General features: G+C 38.8%; 1 protein-coding gene and 1 pseudogene across 3 annotated transcripts in view; one reads left to right on the plus strand and one right to left on the minus strand.

The window, feature by feature from the left end:
• Positions 1 to 21,301, plus strand: part of LOC111148913 (FRY like transcription coactivator) — a 262,986-nt gene that overhangs the window by 38,848 nt on the left and 202,837 nt on the right. For all 3 annotated transcript variants that reach the window (XM_022505700.1, XM_022505701.1, XM_022505702.1), the window contains exon 2: positions 195 to 370. The gene's annotated coding sequence lies outside the window, so the exon portion shown is untranslated. The remainder of the gene's footprint in view (positions 1 to 194; positions 371 to 21,301) is intronic.
• On the minus strand, positions 14,210 to 16,147 carry LOC111148848 (annotated as a pseudogene).

Raw genomic sequence — 21,301 nt, forward strand, 5'->3', positions numbered from 1 at the left:
CTTCTTTCCCTTTGTAGTTGAGATTTTTATATAAGAAAGTTCTTCTTGTCTAGATTCTCAGTTATAAAAACCAATTTCAATAATGGTACTTGTTCTATGAAAACCGTTCTATGAAAACAACTCCTGTTTTAAACATGGGTGTTACTAATAACCAACCATATTTCTTTCTTTTCTCTCATTTTTTTGTCTTCCAGCCTTTAACATTCCATATTCTGCTTTGTACATGGTGAATCACTACTGCTTCGCACCCGTGTGCCCACTTGTGTGCCTGTAAAGTACAAGCTCCAGATTGAAAAAGCTTCTAGATGGATCCTTTCCAAAATTGGTGTCTTTTCTACAAACTCTGTGCCTCAACAACCTGTTCTAAGTGGTAAGGATATGTACTTTTTATTTTTTCTATTTATTCAGTTATTTTAAAAAATATTTTTAAAGATTTTATTTATTTATTTGACACAGAGAGAGAGGTCACAAGTAGGCAGAAAGGCAGGCAGAGAGAGATGGGGAAGCAGGCTCCCTGCTGAGCAGAGAGCCCGATGCGGGGCTCGATCCCAGGATCCTGGGATCATGACCTGAGCTGAAGGCAGAGGCTTAACCCACTGAGCCACCCAGGCGCCCCTATTCAGTTATTTATTTATTTTTTTAAAGATTTATTTATTTGAGAGAGAGACAGAGAGCCCGAGGGGAAAGGAAGGGCAGATACCCTGACCCACCCCCCCCAACTGAGTGCAGAGCCTGTCTCCATCCCTAGAACCTGAGATCATGACCCAAGCTGAAACCAAGAGCCAGACACTCAACAGACTTGAGCCACCCAGGTACCCAAGGATATGTACTTTTTAACAGAATAATAGAAATTTATAAAAATTTTTTTTTGGATTGCCTTCCCCTTTATTATGCCTTCTCTCCTTATAGATGAGTAATACCTGCCTTTTTTTTCTTGCTAATTTTTAAAAATCACATCTAAAAATAGCAGTGACATCAGGTTTTTTGAGGCTGCAAAATGTTCTTTCCATATGAGATTCTAGGTCCAGTATAATATCAGATATTTATAAAGAGTAAATATAAAAATATGTAAACCACTGTGTGTGTACATTATGTACTCTGTAAGTACTCCATTAATCTGTTATTGGAAGGTTGAGGTAGTTCATCATGTTATTGTATTTTCCTATCTATTTGGGTATGTTGGGTCCATTGGGTCAAGAACATCTTCTTACTTCCCATTGATGTATGTTATGCAGTTACATATTTATGGAGATGATAAGAGAGGTGTGTGATGCCAACTCTTCTTTTTTTAGCCTGGCACTATGTGTGCCTTTTCATATTCTAACAGTTTTTGGAAGCATAGATGCTGGTTAGCCAACATGTTTTTTGAACATCCCTGAGATTTACTCAATACATTTTTGGCCGGGGTGGGGGTGGGGTGCGGCAGAGGCATAAAGTTGAGCAGAACCAGTTGCTTCTATAGGAGACGTTTAAGAGAAAATTATTGAAGTAGGCTCATTTTGAGTGTTAGTCAACAAATATTTACCAAAATGGAAATATATGACGATATTTAGCATTGTAGAGAAGTAAGTCACTAAGTGGAACCATGGTGTTAGATGAGGATGCAAGGTTGGGAGGTTGAGTGAAGAATGGGGTACATTATAGCCCTAGTTCTAATCATTAATTGCATAGTGTTCTTGAGTGTGAGTTAATTAGCCTCAGTAGACCTCAGTTTTCTCATTGATGAAATGAGTGAATTAAACTAAGTGATTTAGAAGGCGTTTTGGTGCCGTCATACATCTAACCCTTTTAGGATTGTAATGAAAATATTGGTAGATTGCTCGTTTTTTGAGGATACCTTTCTTCTGTAACCCCTTTGATAGAGACATTTTTAGACTGCATTCTGTGAATTATGGAGTTACAATAAGGCTTCCACTAACAGAACATTTTTCAGTTAATCCTTTTGTTTTGAAGTTGATGTCTTTTATTTCTCTCCACGTTTTTATTTTTCTCTTGACCTCTAGAATTTTCCATTATTTGATGCCGATATTCCCTTTCTTTCTCTTGTGTCATGTTGGTGGCTCTCATCATGCTTCTTTGATCTGCCTAGCCTCCATCATTCTCACCTGACTGATTTTCCAAGATCGCTATATCTTATACCAGAGCTTCTCATCCCGGGCCCCTTACCCATACAGACACCTTTTGAAATACGCTTGGGAGAAGGGTATGATTCTTTGGCAGGTAGCTGAAACCAATTAGTTAACCAGCATTAGTTCACTGGGACTGGAGACCCAAAGTTCTGTGTATTGCTCAACACCCCACCCCTTCTTACCTTCCCCATCACCTGGAACGCTTCTATTTCTGAGGTTTTGGAAAGTTTCCTGTCATGATCATTACCCTCTGTCACATCCCACTTCTCAAATCTGTTCTTAATCTTCATTATGACTTGCAGTTTCTTGGCATTTTTTTGTTTTTCTAACCAAGTGAGCTATTTCCTAGCCTCATTAGCTTTCCTCTTACCCAAACTCCATGATCATTCTTGCATCATATATTCTCTTGCCTTTTTAAAATTCTGAGCAACTGCTTTACCAAACCTCAAACCCAAGTTCCTTTGCCATATATATCCTTTCCCCCCTAGTTCTGGATGCTTGATATAGTTGGGAAAGGACACATGACTAAGTTTGGATCTATTCAGGAGTCATTGACTTGATCTCTGAACTGATTCTTTTCAAAGTCGGTTTCTTATCATTCCTTTGAAAGATTCATATCTTGTCACAGTCCGGTTGCCTTTTTGGAGTGATCTAGCATACTTCTCTGACCTATTCTTCTTTTTTATTTCCAATTTTTTTCTGTGTCTGAATAAGAAATGTTTTCTTTATTTGTAATTTTTATTAAGGAAAATTTTAAATTTATATAAAAGTAAATGGACTAGTATAATGAACCCTCTTGTATTCATCACTCAGGTTTAATAATTATCAAGTCATGGCCAAATTGTTTGTCTGTTTCCCACTGACTTATCTGCCACTCCTGTATCATTTTAAAGCAATGCTAGACATCATATAATTTATTTGTATTTCAGTATGTATTCTTAAAGTAGCAGACCTTCTTTTAAAAAATACAACTACAATACCATTACCACCTTTTAAAAAAAAAAAAAACCAGCAACAATCCCAGTGTAATAAAATATCCAGTTGGTGGTAATTTTGATTCTCTCATACATTTTTTTAAAGCAGGTGACTTGATTGACTCAGCATCTAGATAAGCCCTCCCTTCAGTACAGTTTGTTAATTTTTCTCCTAAGCTTCCCCCTCCCCGCTTGTCCTTAAAATTTATTTGTTGAACAAATTGGGTCTTCGTCCTGTAGATGTGAATGATCCTGATTACATTCCTGTTAAGTGACTCAACATACTCTTCTGTCCTTTGTATTTCTTGTTAATTAGTAGTTGAATCTAGAGACTTGCTCAGATTCGGGTTCACTTTCTTTTGGCAAGTCTGTGTGTTTGACAAGTGTCTGTCTGGTGCACAGAGCTTCTAGTTCTCCCTCTTTTAATGTTGATTAGTTGCCCTTTGTACTCAATGCTTTAGATCAGGAGACGGCAAACTTTCCCTGTAAGGGGCCTGACAGCGTGTGTTTTAGGCAAAGTGGGCCGTCTGGTTTCCTCTCACGCAGCTACTAACTTTGCCCTTGAAATGGGAAAGCAGCAATAGACAAAACATAAATGAATGGGTGTAGCTGTGTTCTAATAAAACTTTATTTACAAAAACAGGTGATGGGCTCCCTGCTTTAGGTCTGTTAAATAATTAGGGGTTGCAAGGCAGTGATGTGTTAATACTATAGCTTTACTGTTCATTTATCAAGTGAAATCTTCTATAAAGAGAAACTGTTCCTCATGTACTATTTGTTACCTAGTTGTATAGTTTGTATAGGAAAGGTTGGAGAAAAGCTTGATAGTTTCCTCTGGCTTACCAATTTCAAAACAGTGAGTTGGTTATATTAACCTTCTCTAACAGTGATCAGTTAGGGTTGCCCCTTCTCCCCTAGACTCATTATGGACTCTTAGATTTGAACATAATGGATTATTTTTATTAATGCTTAAATTATTTAAACCTCGGTCAGTGGGAGCCTTTTAAAGTCGCTTACTGAATTATTTTGACGTGACTCTAGTAGTTTTTGATAGCTTCTTGATTATCTGGTATGACAAGGAGTTCCAGGCACATCATGTACATTTCCTCCCTACACCTGGTATTCCTGGACCCTAGGGACCCCTGACTGCTTTAGTGGGGAATGGGATTTCAAGACTATAATCTGGGTTCTACGGGTTCGCATTTCTAATAGATTGATCATTGTTTCTAGGTATTTTCGGTAGTCAAAATTAGGGGAGTTTTTTTTAAGATAGAGAACCTCATGAATTTATACTGATACTTCCAGTTCTGTTTCAGCTCTATAAGATTTTTGCTCAGTCTTTTTTTTTTAATTTTACATCTATCTTTTTCTCTGCTGAGAATCCTGGTTCTCAATGACACCAGGAATAATACAATTAGAACATTCCATAATTCCTCATTTTGAGTACCCCTGTGTGTTATACACACAGCAGTCTTAGACCAGCAGTACAAGTTGTTAAAGCTTTGTGTCTGCCTTCTTTTGCCCAACATTTTATCTGTGAGATTTACCCATGTTATGTGAAATAGTTTGGTTTTTTTTCATAGCTGTATAGTATTCTATTGTGGGAACTGCTACAATCTATCTATCTGTTCTCCAGTTGATGGCTATTTTAGTTGCTTCTAGTTTGAGATAATTATGAATATGGTTGCTGGGAACATTCTTGTACGTGTCTTTTGGTGGACATAGGTGCTTTTTTTTCTGGGTAGGTACCCAGCAATGGAATTTGTAATTATTTTTTGATAAGGGTCATATTCCCTTGGGAATGTTTAGTCAAAGTACTGTGTGTGTTATCTCTTGCTGTGTAATGAATCACCCCAGAACTTAGTGGCTGAACGTAGTGAGCCATATCTCAGTTGCTGTGGGTCATTTTCTGTAGGGCACAGCATAATTGGGAGCCTCTCACTCAGGGATTCTCATAAAGCTGCAATCTTGGTGTCAGCAAGGGCTGCATTCATCCCAAGACTCAGTTGGAGGGGAAACAAAGGAGCCCCTGGGGGTGCTTTGAAGCACAGTGTGGTGATTATTGGCAGGTCTCAAATCCTTTCTAGCTCTTGGCCAGAAACTAGTTCCCTGGGCTTCTCCCCAGGGCACTTAACAACATGGCAGCTGGTTGTAAGGTTGGAGCAAGGGAGAAACCCAAAATGGAAGCCATGACCTTTTCAAAACCTGTTCTTGGAGTGACAACCTGTCACATATGCTGCATTCTTCTAAAAAAATTTATTGTGTTAAAAATATATATAATATGTAAAATATATAACATGAAATACACCATGTTACCCATTTTTGAGTGTATAGTTCATTTGCATTAAGTACATCACACAACCATCCATCTCCAGAACTTTCTCTGTCTTTCCAAACCAAAACTGTAGACCCCTTAAATATTACTAATGCCCCATTTCCCTCTTGCCTCAACCCCTGACAGCCCCTCTTTTGATTTCTTTCTCTGAATCTGACGACTCTGGGTCCTTCATGAGCAAAATCATAATGGTATTGGTCCTTTTGTGACTTATTTCAGCTTAGCAGAAGGTCTTCAAGATTTCATCCATGTGCACGTGTCAGAATTTCATTTCTTCTTTTAGGCTGAATAGCATTCCATTGTACATATACACCGTGTTTTACTTATCCATGCGTTTGTTGGTGGACATTTGTTTCCTCCTTTTGGCTAATGTGAAAAAATGCTGCTAGGAACATGGATGTTCTGCTGCATTCTGTTCTTAGAAACAAGTCTCTAAATACAGTCCTCACTAAAGAGGAGGGAATTACCTGAGGGTGTGAATACCAGGAAGTGTGGGGATCATGGGGCCCCTCCCAGAGGCTGCCTACCATACTGTTGAAGGCAGTCTTAATAATTATTCTCTGTTCAGCTATGCCACCAACTGGATATACATTTAAGCTTATTTATTTTAATTTTGATACTTAGTAATTGTTCTAAAATGTAATTTTGGTTTATAATCATGTATAACAGTTTCATAGTTCCACAGTCAAATCTGCAAAACAAGATTTATACAAAGGAGTCTAATTTCCATCTCTGGTTTCTCTACTTTCCCTTCCAAGTAATTGCATTCTAAAAATTTGTTCTTCCATTCTGTTTGTTTGTTTTTTTAAATATAATCAAAATATATATTCATAGTCTTCCTTTCTCATATAGAATACTATATGTATGCCTTACTTTTTTCACTTAATATATCCCGGAGATCCCTTCTTTGTAGTAAATTACTCATTCTGTTTTACAGCTACATTGAGTGAATAGACTGTGTGGTTCATTTAGCCGGTTCCTAATTGGTGGACATTTGAATTGTTCCCAATTTCTTGTTCATAGTACTGCTATGAATAGCTTTGTGCATATACATGTCTTTTTATATTTTGCCGTTGTGTATTTGGGACAGATTCCTAGATATGGAATTGCAGGGTCAAGGGGTAAATGAGTATGCAATCTTAATAGATATTGCCAGATTTATCCTCTCGTCTCTCTCTCTGTATTCCCATCAGTAATGTGTGAGAGTGCCTATTTGTCTATACATAACCTCAGCAACAGAATATGTTGTCAGTTTTTTGGTTTTTTTTGCCGAATGGGTATCCTTGTCGTTAATTTCCATCTCCTTATGAGTGAAATCGAATATCTTTCTTTTTAAAAAGATATTATTTATTTATTTGACAGAGATCACAAGAAGGGGGAATAGTAGGCAGAAGGAGATTTGAGCGGAGGGGAGGGGGGCTCAACCCCAGGACTCTGGGATCATGTCCTGAGCTGAAGGCAGACGCTTAACCAATTGAGTCACTGAGGAGCCCCTGAATATATTTTTTTAACTTTTTAAAATTTCTTTATCTCTAGACATTTTAGAATCATTTAAATCAACAATGAATTTCTAAAGATACTATTACACCAAATTTACATTGAGGTATACATTGGACTGAATATATTTTTATATGGTTAGGATGTAAGTGCATTCCTTTTTCTGTTAACTATCCATTTTTTTTTTAAGCCCCGTTTTCTCTAGGTTTGTTGATATTTTCTACTTTTTAACCCTTTTACATATTAGGAATATCAGTCTCTTTATCTGTTTTCTTCTTCCTGGCAGTTATATGGACATTTTTCTGATCTCCTTGCTTTATTTTGCTTCTCCTTTCCCCAAAATGTTACATTTACTCTTTCCCCTTTGGTATTCCACATCATACAGCTCAGACCTAATCCTTGACTTCTTCAACTTAACATTCCCCAGATAGAATTCCACTTTATCCCCAAACTTGTTCCTGTATTCCCTTTATTAGGTAATGGCGCTATCGGTAATTTTTCCCAGTAGAGCACCTGAAGCGGTCTTTCGTGGTCTGTTTATCATTCAGCAAGCATTTGTTAAGCCCCTGCCAGCTACTGGTACAGATGCCAGGGAACCAATGATCATAGTCCTACCTCTCAGGGAATAATCTAGTGTGTTGTTGGGGGGGGGGGGGGGTTGATCTGATATATACACAAACCCATGTCTAAATTTGTGGTGCGTATTTCAAGCGAGAATTTAAAGGTTGGGACATATGACTAGGTTGGAGAGGTTAGGAGGCTCACCTCTTTGAGTCATTTAAACTGAGATTTTTAGGCTAGTTAGGGTTCACCTGGTGGAAAACACCGGGTACCAGTTTCCGGATATAGGAAACAGTGCGTGAAGGATCCTGAGGCGGGGAGAAGTTGGGCTTCTAGGAAATGAAAAGTTCCGCCTGACTGGCACGTAGGGAGGAGGGGTGGAGAGCCTTGAGATGCAGAGTGGTTTACGTCATAAAAAAATCACTCTGGCTGGGGTGGGGGGAATGCATGGGAGGGGGAACATGCCAGTTGGTTAGGCGGCTGTAGTAGCATTTGTGAAAAGTGTTGGTCTCCCATTCGCCTGGCTGTGAAATTCTTTGAGTTTTACTTCGGTTCTTAGTGCCTCCCACAGCCTTCGTTCCAGGAAGTTCTCTCTTGACTACTCCCGTAGGTTTTTACAAACTGGTTCTGCTCTTTCAGTCTTTCCTCCTATCTGCTTCAGAAGGTAATTTTTAGAAATCACAGGTCTGTTCCTATCACTTCCTTTCTCAAAAACTCATGGCGGCTCCCTGCGTTGGTTAATTTTGTGTGTCAGCTTGACTGGTCTAAAGGATGCCCAGAGAGCTGGTAAACATGATTTCTAGGTGTGTCTGTGAGGGTGTTTCCACAAGAGATTAGCATTGAAGTCAGTAGACTCAGTAAAGAAGATCTACCCTCACTGGGGATGGGTGGGTATCCCCAGTTCTCCCAGGATCCAAATAGAACAAAAAGGCAGAGAGAAGGTGAATTTGTTTGTGTTCCTTATGCTGGGACCTCCATCTTCTGCTGCCCTCAGACATTTAAATTTTAGGTTCTTGGGCCTTTAGAGTCTAGGACTTACACACAGAGCAACCCCTGCCCCCACCTTTGGCCTCAGATGAGATTTACGAGAGTTACGCCATTGACCCCTCTGGGTCTCAGTTCCTTGTGGGACTACGGCTGAATTATACCACTGGCTTTCATGGTTCTCCACTTTGCAGATGGTACATCATGGGACTTCTCCATAATCACATGAGCTAATTCCACAGTAAACCTCTTATATATTTTTCTCTCTTTTGGTTTTGTTTCTCTGTAGTCTCTGAACCCTGACCAGTACACTCCCTCATTGTGGGAAGATGAATGCCCATCTGAAATTGAAGGCTCTGTCATTTTCTTTAAGCTTCAAAGTGTGCTACTCTGACACTACTTTCCTTTAGACAACCACACCGATATGTTCCTACCTCTTTTCTTTAGCTCTTGTTCATCTTCTGTCATGACATCTCTGTTTCTAGAACCCTGTCTTCTCTCTCTCTCTCTCTTTTTTCCCTAAAGGTTCTCCTCAGATCCTAACTATCCCCCAGTCCTCCTTACACCTCTTCAGTCAGGTTGACTTTCAACCCACATGCATACCCTATTTTTCTTTTTGATACGTCAGTTCTAAAATTTGTCACAGTGTCTGTTGTATTAGAAATATTCACGTTATTTATTTGGAGTGCAAAGAAGTGTGTGTTTTTCATTTTTCTAACCGATGACTCAATAGATATTTTAATTGATGATGATGTGAAATTCGGGGGCATTCAATGTGGTAGATCATGTATCAAAATCTTTTGTAAAAGAGATAAGTCTCAAATACAATTTAAAAAAAAATCTCATATTAAACCTTCAGGGATAGGAAAATCTTCCCTTTTAGACCAGTCTTCGCAATTTAGTGAACACCAAGTAATACTTAAACTGTCTATACTAGTTTGACAAAAATATGTTTATATGGTGATATCAGAGAGCTCTTACGACTTCTGGGGAGGGGGGAGGTGGGAAAATGGCTTCTTTAGAGAATTCAGTATTTGATTTCTACAGTGGTGGAGAATGGCCAATAAAATCATGACTATGTAGCATATCTGAATCTCTTTTTTTACCTGAGGTGTCTTGAGGACTAATCTACTTGGCTAATTTTTTAATCAGGTGTCTTGCTGGGTTGAATGCACTCATCTGCATGTTGACAAATCTTACTATACTTGCTTCTCAAGTGTGATTTTGTTTGTACATCAGGGCCGGCCTGCGGGTTTCTTTTGTGAATAGTACTAGCATTTACTGCTTGCAAAAACAATTTTATGTTATCCATCTTTCTTTTTAATTCTTACAGGTGTTCTTACTTCTTTTCTCCTTTCCTCTCTCTCTCTCCCTCTCCTCCTATAAATGAGGTTAAGTCACTTTGTTAATATTGCTTAATATTGTATAACTCTACTACATACATCGTGCTGCCTTCTCATCTGAGGTCATTTCTCTGTAATTATAATGGAGATGGGGTTTCTATAGATTGGTTTTACATGGGACTTTTTAGATACTAATGTAAGCTTTAGTCTGTTTGGATCACCTCTTGAAATAAATGACTATTTTTTGTCTTCTTACATATTGAAGCAATAAAATGGTTGGGTGATTTTAATAATTTTAATAATTCCATCCTGAATGGGATTTGTTTTTGTCTTTGGAAATGCAGTGGGGACTAAACCTTTTAAACCTATTTTAAAAGTTAATTTCCCAAAGTCATGTTTCACGTTTTTGGTGTTTCAGCAGTAATAACTAAAGAGAAGTGTCTGGTTATATTATTTTAAGGTAAAAATACCTTCATGGAAATTCTTAGTGAGCTTACTTAAGATGAAATTAGGGCATTAAGTGTGAGTTTCTGCAATATGATTTTTTAAAAAAATGGGTTTGAAACCTTACCCAGGAAAGGTGGTTATAGGTAAGAATCAAATCCTCATTTGATAGTGTGATCTTCAATAATATTGCATTTGGTTTGGAGTGGTGAAAGTTTTTATTTTTAAAACTGAGAATCTATAAAACAAAGAATGTTTCCTATAGCTCATGGTTTGATAGGTTTATGAAAGGCTTAAGTGATAAAATTGTCGCAAGTGAAATACTGCATTCCACATAGGATTTATGTAACCAGTAGTCAGGTGAAAAACCTGGTGAGGTAGGAGAGTGACTCACTTCCTTGCTTTGCACTCTCCACTGTTTCCTCTCTCCTTTCCAGTCCTTCATGAGAATTCTGGTTTCCAGTACAATCACAGCCTTAATCCACAAGCCCAATCTATTAAAATTTAAGCATTTGTTATTTTGTAATGAGTTCCATTTGTACCATATTGGAACTTTCTAAACACTCTCCTTGTAGGACAGTTGAGGAGGGATGGTCCTAGAGCTGGATGGATCTCAGATTCCATAAGGTCATAGATTTGTCTTATTCATTCTTTGTGTCCTTCACTGCCTAGCTTGATAAACCATCAGGCTCAGCGAAGGTAGTAGAATTATGTCTGTTCTTATTTATTACACTCTACCTGGCTTTACGAAAGCTTGAACTTTTTTTCTTCCCTTTTTTGCTTTATTCTAATAAATCATCTAGTTAGTATTTACATCTACCCTTAGTATGATTTCAGTGTATATCAAGATTCTTAAGAAGAAGAGTATAATATCTAAATTGGGAAGTTGGTGCAGAGACAGCATTCCAAGGGTATTATTCTGATGACCCTGAACTGTCCACTAAACTGAGCCAGGGACCAACCAACTATTATCCCAGCATAAAGGAGGAATAAAGGAAAATGGGCCTATCCGGCACTAGGAGAAAAAGGATGATTTAAGTGTAGTGCGGAAAAGTTTCATTTTAAATCACAGATGTGGCAATTGATACTTGTATAGTTCGTCAGTTTTCCCTGTAAATGTAGAGACTGCTAACTGTGTTTTGCAGCTGATTGAATTATCACCGGTGTTTAAACTGAGCATCCATCTTTGAGAAACATTTTAGGTGAAAGATAATTTTAAGAACTCTGGCTACAACAGAGGAATTTCACTTTCCTCTGTAAAGTTGTTCTAGGACTTTTAAATTAATAATAAGACATTAACAGAAGATTGAATTTAGTCTTAAAATAAGCAACAAAGCTCTGTGATTTGTTGGCCATAATATAATTTCTCCTTTCTCCCTCTTTTTTAGACTTAAAAAAAAAAATCGATTTGTAGCTTCATATCACTGTGGTTAGAAAAGATGTTTGATATGATTTCAGTCCTCTTAACTTTGATCATACTTGTTTTGTGGCTTACCATGTGAGCTGGTCTAGAGGATGTTCCCTGTGTACTCGAGAATGTACTGTTGCTTTTGGATGGGACATTCTGTATATATATCTGTTAGGTCTGTCTTGTCTAACATGTCAGTTAAGGTTGATGTTTTCTTATCATCTGTCTGGATAATCTATCCATTGATGTAAGTGGGGTATTCAAGCTGTTTTAGTACAGCTATTTCTCCATTTATATATGTTAACGTTGGCTTTATGTATTCAGATGCTCCTATATTAAGTTCATAAGTATTTGCAAGTGTTGTATTCTCCTATTGGTTTGACCCCTTTATCATTATATAAGGCCCTTTGTCTCATCTCCTCTTCTTACAATCTTTGTTTTGAAGTCTGTTTTTTTTTTTTTTTCTGAAATAAGCATAAGTATACCAGCTTTCTTTTAGTTTCCATTTATATGGAGTATCTTTCTTTTTTTAGAGAGTGTGTGCTTGCAATAGGGGGTGGGGTGGGGTGGGGATAGAGCGGGAGCGGTGCAGAGAGGGAGGGAGAGAGAAAGAATCTTAAGCAGGCTCCATGCCCAGCTTGGAACCCCATGCAGGGCTTGGTCCCAGGACTCTGAGATCATGACCTGAACCAAAATCAATAATAGTTGGATGCTTAATCAACTGGGCCCACCCTGGTGCTCCCAGGATATCTTTTTCTATCCCTTCACTTTCAGTCTGTATATGTTCTTACAACTAAGGGAGTCTCTATTGGGCAGGATTTAGGTTTTTTTATTTTCTTATTTTTATTTTTTTTAAAAGATTTTATTTATATATTTGACACAGAGAGAGATCACAAGTGGCAGAGAGTTAGGCAGAGAGAGAGGAGGAAGCAGGCTCCCTGCTGAGCAGAGAGCCCAACTTGGGGCTCGATCCCAGGACCCCAGGATCATGACTTGAGCCAAAGGCAGAGGCTTAACCCACTGAGCCACCCAGGTGCCCTATAGGTTTTGTTTTTAATCCATTTAGCCACTCTGTCTTTTGATTGTAGTATTTAGTCCATTTATATTTAAAGTATAGTTATTGATAGATATGTACTTATTGCCGTTTTGTTCATTGTTTTTTGGCTGTTTTTGTAGTTCCTCTCTCTTTTCTTGCTCTCTCTGTGGGGTGATGACATTCTTTAGTGGTGTATATTTACTGTAGGTTTTGTTTTGTAGTTAAGGTTAGCTTTTACTTTAACAACTTATATCTGTTTATATCTATAACAGCCTGTTTTAAGTTGATAAAATAGTTGCCAACTTAAGTTTGATCTGCATTTGCTCCACATTTTTACTCCTCCCCCGCATGTTTTTGATGTCACATTTTACATCTTTTCTCCCCTCCCTTTCTCTTTTAATCCTCTCCCTTCTCCAACTCTCAAAAAAGTACCCAGAGATTAAATGCAGGGAAGCTCAAAGAGCCAAGGTGAGCCAGCCCAGCATTAGCAGGTTCCCTCCCACAGGGGCCAGAGTCTGGGCACAGGGGTCTCCCTTCAGAGCCTGGTAGTAAAAGCTGGTGTGGAATAAGGTGGTTCCAGAGGCTAGCCATAAATGGGGCACCCCCAGCAGGGCCAAGCTGTGTAAGAAATGGTGTCTGTTGGCCTTGTCAAAGAGCTCCTTCCCTTGGCATCTGGAAACCTGCCACTGTGTGCCCCATAGGAGGCCAAGCCTAAGGCCCTGGCTCTGAACCAGGCACGGAAGCAGTGGAAAGCAGCCCATGGCAGTGGGTGGTCATGTGCTCAGAGAACTTACATCTTTTTATCTTGCGTATCTCTTAGCTAATTATCGTACTCATAATAACTACTTTTGTCTTTTTAAGGTTAGTAATAGGTGATGAATACATTATTTTTATTATCTTTCCAGTGAGATTTACTCTTTGATAGGTGTTCCTTTACTGATCAGTGCTCTTTCTTTTCAGCTTAAAGAGGTCATTTGAATGTTTCTTGTAAGGCTGATTTAGTGGTGATAAACTCCTTTGTGTTTTGCTCCTCTGGAAATCTCTCTCCAATTCTGAATGACAACTTTGCTTGATTGGAAGTTTTCTTCTTTTCAGCATTTTGAATTTATTATGTCACTCCTTTTAGGGCTGCAAACTGTCTGCTGGAAAATGTGTTGATAGTCTTATAGGGGTTCCCTTTTACAAAACAAGTTATTTTTCTCTTGCAGCTTTTAGGGTCTCTTTGGGTTTTTCCGATTTGGAACACTGGGCCTTCTGGATCTGGATGTCTGTTTGCACCTCCAGGTTAGGGATGTTTTTAGCTGTTCTTTTTTTCAAATGAGATTTCTGTCCTTTTTTTTCTTTTCTTCTGGGAGCCCTGTAATGAGAATATTAGTCAATTTGATGTTGTCCCATAAGTCCCTTAAGCTATCTTCACTTTTCTTTTTTCCCTACTTGCTGCTCTGATTGGGGGAGTTCTCCTGCCTTTTCCTTGAGTTCACTTATCCTTTCTTCTGCTTCATCTAGTCTGCTGGTGAACCCCTCTCTTGTCTTTTTCCATTGAGTTATTGTGTTCATCAGCTCTGGGACTTCTGTTTAGTTCTTCCAGAAGTTTTCCATCTCTTTGTTGGTGTTCTATGTTCGTCCATTCTTCTCCCCAGTTTGGTGAGCATTTTATGTCCATTACTGGGAACTCTTTATCAGGTAGATTACTTATCTCTGTTGTCATTAAGGGATCTTTTTTTTCTGAGGTTTTTATTAGAGCCAGATCTTGGCTCTGTTCCATCTGGCGAAAGTCCTTCAGGATCCCCATCATATCTGCAAAGCTGTTGGCCTTGGACAGAGAGACACAGTTACCCTCTTCAGATGAGCCGTGGTGGGGGGCTCTGTGTTGTGGTTTGCAACATTTGGGGCTGGCAGAACAAAGCAGTGGGACTGGTGGAAGCTCAGGGACCTCTACCTTGGTCTCCTTGGGGATGTCAAGGGAAGTTGTACAGTGGGTGGAGGATCCTAAAACAAGGTAAGGGAGAAGAGACATTTAAACTTCCTGGAGATAAGACATCTGGTGTTAATGAACCCAAAGCTGAATCATCTGCCAGTATCTTAGCAATCTGGCTGTGCAGGTGGCTTAGCTCATCTTGTGCTTCTGTGGTGTGGCTTAGGGCACTGGCAAGGCTGGTTTCTTCAAGGTCAGGAACCTCTCCTCCGACCCCTGCAGTCTGAGCACTGAGGTATTGTGCTGCATGACCATCTGAGGGTTCGGCTGCCAGGTACGCCTTAGGGGCTGTGTGTCACCCCTGACCCGGGCACATGTCTCCTCTTGATCTGCAGCTATCGAGGCGATGTCACCCTGAGTGGGGACGCAGGTTGGACATGTTGGGCAGGGTCTTGAAGGGTGCCCAGGGATCTGACTTTCGGGACAGGTTGGTCCCAGTTCTTCTCACTAAACTGTGAGTAGCCCCATGTGGCTTGTCTTGCCATATTGGATGGTCACATTGGCTACCATTCCTGATATTTCAAATGGTTCCTGCACTTGAAGGACAAAGTAGCCAGAGGGCAGCTCTGGGGGCACGGGTTGGCTGGAAGCATGACTCCTTTCTATCAGGCCATCTCAAGGAACACCAGATTTCTCTTCCTAATGGCCCCTCCTACCACAGCAGGCTCCCCCCCACCATTTTTTTTTTACTTTCGATACAGCCAGTTTGTTCTTTCTTTATTAAATAATTAACACACAGTATAACTATGCTTAAATCTTTAATTCTGATGTTCAGAATCAATATAAAAACATTGAAATCATAATTACATTTTAGATTAAGAACTTTATTGCGTAGAACTCTATATATAACAGCTTATTTTTTTTTTTAAAGATTTTATTTATTTGACAGACAGAGATCCACAAGTAGGCAGAGAGGCAGGCAGAGAGAGAGGGGGAAGCAGGCTCCCTGCCGAGCAGAGAGCCCGATGTGGGGCTTGATCCCAGGACCCTGAGATCATGACCTGAGCTGAAGACAGAGGCTTTAACCCACTGAGCCACCCAGGTGCCCCAACAGCTTATTCTTTTAAAAGATAAAAGAATCCAGATGAATGGTATTCTTAGTTCATTTAGGAGCTTTGTCAGTTTCCGTAGCTGCGAAGTTGAACATTTACAGAAGTTATGGGTTTGTTCCTTATGCATAGTGGGCCTCAGTAATTAGTGGTTGTTTTTGTCATTCTTACTGGCTACTTAATTAATTCGGATTTTTAGGGCACCATTTCTTTGGGTGCAGTGAACCAGTTCTGAATTCTACCCTCTTGTATTTGTCACTTGTTTAAACTGACTTAACCGCTGTGAAGAATAAAGCCTATTGGTGGAGTAGGGTGGGGTTTTTGGACTTTTGTGTGCAGTCCTTTTAGAGTTACTGCGTGTGCTGGAATGTGAAGGCTGAAGCTTTGTGGCATGTTCTATATGGTCATCCATAGTGACCAAACTCATTTGGAATGTTGTTTTGTTACTGACTTTGAAACGTGTTATTTTCCATACAGAGGATTTTGATCTGAAGAAATTGCTTCTCATCTTCTATAAATTTCTAGAGCGAGAGGACCTGTCAATCAGTGTAAACCTCACCCTACACAATACTTCCTTTCAAAACATGGGGAGGAGGCGTCCCCAAGATCACTATTTCTGGGATAAAGCCAGGCACCGTTGTGTAACAAGGATGGTATGGGATAGCACCCAACTTCGGAGCTTGTCACATGGGAAAGCTGTGGCTCACAGGCCTACAATGATTTTTTTTTGAGCTTTAATAGGTTACTTAAATGATTGGCTTTTTTGTCTTTTTTTTTTAATTTTATTTTTTATTTATCTTATTTATTTAAAAAAATTTTTTTAAAGATTTTATTTGTCAGAGAGAGAGAGAGAGAGAGAGCAGGCAAGCATAAGCAGCGTGGAGCAGCAGGCAGAGGGAGAAGCAGGCTTCCTGCTGAGCAAGGAGCCCTGTGTGGGACTTGATCGAGGACCCTGGGATCGTGACCTGAGCTAAAGGCAGACGCCTTAACTGATTGAACCACCCATGCGTCCCAGGTTTTTTTTTTTTGTTTGTTTGTTTGTTTGTTTGTTTTTGATCAACAGCTAGCTATCTCCTCAAAGAGAGCCAAAAGCTGTTCGTAGAGTTCCAGATTGTCGATGCAGTGAGTCTTCTGACTGCAGAGATGGTGAGCCCCGCTTACTTGGAGCAGTCTTTCCGGTCCCCTCCTCCACTTACACTGATGATTGTCTCCCTTGTTTGCACCTGATTGTTGCTTGCACGTATTTGGGTAACTTTTGCCAAAGCACCTGAAACTGTCATCACACGTGTCTCTTTTCTGGCTGGTCTGTAAGTTTCTGGGTGATGGTGGTTGTGTCTCTGTAGGTACCACTTAGTGCACATCCTGGGAACTCAGGCTTGACCATGAGTCACTGTTAAGTGCGTGTCTCCCTGGGGCTTGTGGAGACTCCTCATTAACTGGTCCAGTAATATGGTTGGATGTTATCTCTAACAAATCTTTAATGAAAGACCTCAAGAGAAGCTAATCCCATCCTGTATCCTCTACCACCCCCATCATACCCATTCTTATTTCTTTCTCTTATGCCAGTGCAAGTTCTCTATTTCCTTTATTTCTTTCAAGGAACATTTCAAGTCCTTCTCCATGAAGCTTTTTCAAGGTATGTTTAATTTTGGTTTTTAGTAGTTAAAATTTAGAAATCTGTGAAAAGGTGAGAAATGTTAACCAGAACTGGAATTTGGAATTTCTCATTAAAATACATTATTCTTGGGGTGCCTGGGTGACTCAGTGGGTTAAAGCCTCTGCCTTCGGTTCAGGTCATGATCCCCCAGGGTCATGGGATCTAGCCCTGCATCAGACTCTCTGCTTAGCAGGGAGCCTGCTTCCCCCCCCTTTCTCTGCCTGCCTCTCTGCCTACTTGTGATCACTGTCTGTCAAATAAATTAAAATAAATAAATAAATAAATAAATAAATAAAATACATTATTCTTTTAGGGGTACCTGGGTGATGCAGTTGGTGTGTCTAACTCTTGGTTTCGGCTCAGGTCATGATCTCAGGGTCACGAGGTCAGTCTCTGCGCTTAGCACATTCTCTCTCCCTCTGCCCCTCCGGCTTGTGCTCTCTCTCCCCTCAACATAAATAAATCTTAAAAAAAATACATTATCCTTTTAGTAATGAAAACGTTTGTAAACATTTTCCTCATTTAAAAATCAGAAATGTTAATTATGTTAAATTTTCAAATTTTTTTCCAAGTAATTCAAAACCTCAAAGTAATAGGAATTTTAGGTAGACCTTATGGAAAGAAGGTGAAAGTTGGTTTATAATTTTCAGGTTATCATGAGAAAGGGGTCTTTTGTTGCATCACTTGGCATTTTATATCTTACAAAAGGTATAGGGATTGGCTTTATTGTCCTTATTTATAAAAGGTTTCTTTTTCTTTTTCTTTTTTTTTTTTTAAAAGGTTATTTATTTTAGGGCACCTGGGTGGCTCAGTGGGTTAAGCCTCTGCCTTCGGCTCAGGTCATGATCTCAGGGTCCTGGGATCGAGCCCCACATCGGGCTCTCTGCTTGGCAGGGAGCCTGCTTCCTCCTCTCTCTCTGTCTGCCTCTCTGCCTGCTTGTGATCTCTCTCTGTCAAATAAATAAATAAAATCTTAAAAAAAAAAGATTATTTATTTTAGAGAGAGAGAGCGCAAGAGAGCAGGGGGAAGGGTAAAGGGAGAGGGAGAGAGAGAATTCCAAGCAGACTCCGCACTGAGCATGGAACCATGAGGAGTTTGATCCCAGAACCCTAAGATCATGACCTGAGCCAAAATCAAGAGTTGGCAGCCTAACCACCTGGACTACCCAGGAACCCCTATAGAAAGTTTTATTGGGATTTAAAATTGAAAGTCCTTTATGTAGGCTCTTTTTTCCTTCCCACCACTGCCCTGCTTCAATTAAACTATAATAATTTACTGAAAGTTAATATATATAGGCAAAAACTTTGATGTCATTGAGTTTTTTTTTTTTTCGGAGAAAACTGCTCCTCCTAAGACAAAACCAGAGGAGATCATTTGAACCAAGAACTGGTGAACCTTGGCGTACTATAAATCATGGTTGAATTATGAAAGTTTTATATTGCCCAGTTGTTTGCTGTTATTTTTTGTTTGTACAGGGCCTAGTTTTGCTGATTTCTTTACTAATTAATAATATCATTAAGCAGGTAGGGGGAAAAATATGATTGAAACTAAAAGTTAGTGTATAATTTGATTCTGAGTTTTAGAATAATTTTACAGTGAATTGTTTTATCCCTTTATGACAATGTGATAAAAATGGTATTTGCTTTGTCACACAGATATTATATATACAGATACATATGTAGACATACACATAATACATTTTACATTTTTATGCTTGTGAGTTTTCAAATAATACACAATAGCATTGATTTTTTTTTACATTTAATAGTGTGTAGACAACATAGGTTTGACGAAACCTTTACATTTATATGTAAATATATAATATAATAACTAATATATAAAAATATGCTTAGTTGTATAAATAAAATATGCTTAGTTTGCATATTAATAGTCAAATTTAATTTTTATTTAGTGCTTTATTTTTATGAAAGCCATTTTGCTAGGCACTGTGGGAGATGCAACGATGAATTTCTTACCCTTTAGGGACTCATACTGTCAGAGCCAATTCTTAGAACCATAGAATTTTAGAACAGGAATAAATGTAAGAGATTATCTTCTCTTGGATGGGTGTGTGTGTGTGTGTGTGTGTGTGTGGGTAAGCAGCAGTCTTCTGATTCCAACCCACTTCATTGTTTTCTGTCCCCCACCTCTCCATCCTCCCAGACATGTAATAATGTCATTTTCTGTGCAGGGGAGAGAGTTCAAGCAGGCAGATGATTGGCTGGTATGAAATGTGTAGCTTTTCAAGTATCTCTTCCATCTCCTTTGTTAGTAAGCAGTAGGAATTGTGGGCCATTTTTTTTTTAAGTCTAGGGATTTAAAACTATGAACTCAAGAAATTGTTTTAATGGGTAGTGACTAGAATGTAACACTTTTTAAAAATAGATTGGAGACTTATCAAAATGTATTGCGGATTATTATTTCAAGCGTATCATGTGGGTGTGTGTATGTATACATAACACACACACATATATATATATATTCTGGGTTATATAAAATGTATTATAAGTACATTTATATACAGTGTGTTTTGTTTTGTTTTTTTAATTTTTTTTACGGCAGAGGAGAGTTCGGAAACATCTCTCTAATCTGTCCATTTTACCTTTGTTTTAAACCTGGGGAGCAGCCATTGATACTTCCCCTAGATATATGACTTCTTCTTTTTGCAATGCTCTCTTGCTATCATGACCTGACATCAAGGTACACTTTTCCACACAGGTAGAAATATACCAGGTAGAAATATACACAGGTGATATTTTACCACAGTTCATCTGAATAAAAGTAATGCAGTGAGGTTTTTGTTTGTTTGTTTTTTGTTTTTGTTTTTTTCATCACACTGCCTCTGGGTACAAAAAACATGTCGGTGGATCTAACTGTTAATCTGTAAGTGTTGTTTACAATTTGCCTAACTTGGTACCAAGATGTGATTTAAGCACCAAGAGAATTTGGATTATTTAATACTAGTACATAATAAAACTGCTTATCAGATATTCATGTGGGCACATACAGAGGCATAATTGTATTCTTGTAATGCACAATATAAATACTAATATTGTTTTGGAGAATCAGCATGGTATGCTGAAGCCATGGTTTGGAAAAAGGCATTGTAGTATGTTTTTATCTGTGGGAATTACTGGCAAGTATAATTGAGAGATTCTAAATACTGTGGTTGTTTACTTCGCTTTTGAATTTGGCTTAAATATGTTTGGTCTTGCTTTTTTTTATTGATCATTGAATTACTCTGTAAGAGTTATGGTACAAGCTAAAACTTACCATTGTTTTATAGATTTTAATAATTATATCTTTTGAAGATTTAAAAACAATGTCTCCCACCAAAGGTAATTAAAAAATGTAATTTTTTTTTTACATGTGACCATCCCCAGCTTCAACATTTGTCAACTTTTTGTTACCTTTACCCACTCCCTTTCTCCAGTTCCCAGGTACCTTGATGCAGTCTCCTGGCCATGAAACATCATCCATAAATATTTCAGGATGTGTTGCCAAGAGACCAGGACTTCATTTCTAGACCTATAAAGCTAGAATCTTCACCTTTTGGGGAAGGTACTGAAGTTCTGAGTACTCCGATTGTGTTGGGGATATTAGAGCGATACAAAGGAAATGTGAGATCCTTTAAATGGGCTAAATGAAAGAAAGTGAAATACTTGATAAGCATTTGTGCCAAAAAACAATAGAAAAGTTACAGTGAGAAAGCAAATGAATATCTTCTAAGTGCCCCTGGAGAAAAAGGAGAAGTCAGCATTTTTGAACACCTAGTGTGTGTCTGCATTCCATACAGGTCAACAGAGGAAAGAAGCCAAGTGCCTTTCACACGGCTTGAGATAGAAATTTTGGTCCTAGATTCTTTCTTGAGGGAATTTAAAAGATGTATACAGGGGCACCTGGGTGGC

Source organism: Enhydra lutris, unplaced genomic scaffold (genome assembly GCF_002288905.1).
Source record: "Enhydra lutris kenyoni isolate GAN:26980312 unplaced genomic scaffold, ASM228890v2 scaffoldscaffold21, whole genome shotgun sequence".
Taxonomy (NCBI): domain Eukaryota; kingdom Metazoa; phylum Chordata; class Mammalia; order Carnivora; family Mustelidae; genus Enhydra; species Enhydra lutris.